We start from the raw sequence: 1,575 nt of genomic DNA on the forward strand, positions 1-1,575 counted from the left end.
TCTGATGTGTGTTCAGGCTCGCTGGTTCGTCTGTATAAACTGCAGATGCTGGCCTCACCTGGCAGCTTTATAAGTCCATTCTCCCTCCCAAACTTCACCCCCTCAGCATGACAAAAAATACCCCAGACTGGGACTTTGCAATACATTGTGATATACCTTAGGAAACTTCTTTAGAAGTTACATCTTTTTGCTAAATGCCATGTCCAAAATGATCAATTTCTCAGTTTTATGTGGAAAAATCTTTTTTTATCACAGCAATGAAACAGTTCTTACTGTTTCTTTGCTGCCAAACTTTCTGCATTTCTCCACTAGGACCAAGCTCCCTCTTTCTGGGTGCAGAACATCATAATTTCAGTTCCTAGGTTACCAGACCAGATCTGCATTGGCTGCGTGAGACGTGCACTTCAGCTGCTCTGTGGTCGCATCTTTCACAAGGTGCATATTTCCCACCAGCGAGGTGAGTGTCGTGGATGCGCTTCTCAGCAAAATTAAAGCATTTGTTGATCATCATATTGACCTTATTAAGATTAAGATCAGATTTATTGTCATGTACATGTGAATACACAAAAATTGTCCTCCGCTTTTACCCCATCCAGGTTGGCACCTGTTAAACACACACATGGTCACACATTCATAGAGACAGATCCCATATACACTGGAGCAGTGGGCAATCATGGTGCCCATGGAGCAAGGGGGTATAATCGTAGCAGTCTTTGAGTGGCGAGAGTCGAAACACCAACCTTCCAGTTAATGGCCACCCACGGCTCAAAACTTCAATCACCCCAGATGGGACTCGAACCCACAATCCCTGGCTTAGGAGGCCAGTGCCTTATCCATTAGGCCACTGGGGCTTATAGCAGGGGGCATGCCAGCATAAAGGCAACATGTTACAGAAAATACAGCTATGTGTTACTATTAGACCTTGAATGATCCTTGGAGAAGGGACGATATAATGATTCTGTAGAAAAAAACGTGGCAACATCAGAGCTTCCTACAAGGAAGCTGATGTAGGAAGCTCTGATGATGCCCAAGGCCACTTTTTTTGTATGATATACATGCATACTCTATATACTGCATATACACTGGAGTGTATGGGGCTCAATGGCAGAGGCAAGACTGATACCCCTACAGCTGTCTTGGAGTGGTGAGAGTGGGCATCAAAACGCCAACCTTCCAGGTATTGGACAACTCACTCTAACCACTGAGCCACAGCTTAAAATTTAGACCACCCCAGATGGGACTCGAACCCATAATCCCTGGCTTAGGAGGCCAGTGCCTTATCCATTAGGCCACTGGGGCTCATGGTAGGGGGGCATGCCAGCAACAACAAAACTGTTACCATTATATATCGGTACATAGGCAACATGTTACAGCAAATAAAGCTAACCTGTTGTTATGATGATAATGACTGATTTTCAGTTGATTTTGGCAACTGAATGTTTTTAAGTTACAGCTGGAGTACCCTTAACTGTATTTATATCCAGAGGCATCGCTGTATTAGTGCAGGTCACTTCATAGCTGCAAAAGGTCTGCGTTGGGAATACACTTTACTTACTTTCTCCACTGAAAGATATG

General features: G+C 44.2%; 2 non-coding genes across 2 annotated transcripts; both read right to left on the reverse strand.

Moving 5' to 3' along the window:
* Nucleotides 1–778: 778 nt before the first annotated feature.
* trnar-ccu (transfer RNA arginine (anticodon CCU)) lies at nucleotides 779–851 on the reverse strand. Its single transcript has one exon. It is a non-coding gene; the product is annotated as a tRNA-Arg (tRNA).
* Nucleotides 852–1,226: 375 nt separating this feature from the next.
* trnar-ccu (transfer RNA arginine (anticodon CCU)) lies at nucleotides 1,227–1,299 on the reverse strand. The gene has a single exon. It is a non-coding gene; the product is annotated as a tRNA-Arg (tRNA).
* Between the last annotated feature and the right edge of the window lie 276 nt (nucleotides 1,300–1,575).

This window comes from Odontesthes bonariensis, chromosome 13 (genome assembly GCF_027942865.1).
Source record: "Odontesthes bonariensis isolate fOdoBon6 chromosome 13, fOdoBon6.hap1, whole genome shotgun sequence".
Taxonomy (NCBI): Eukaryota; Metazoa; Chordata; class Actinopteri; order Atheriniformes; family Atherinopsidae; genus Odontesthes; species Odontesthes bonariensis.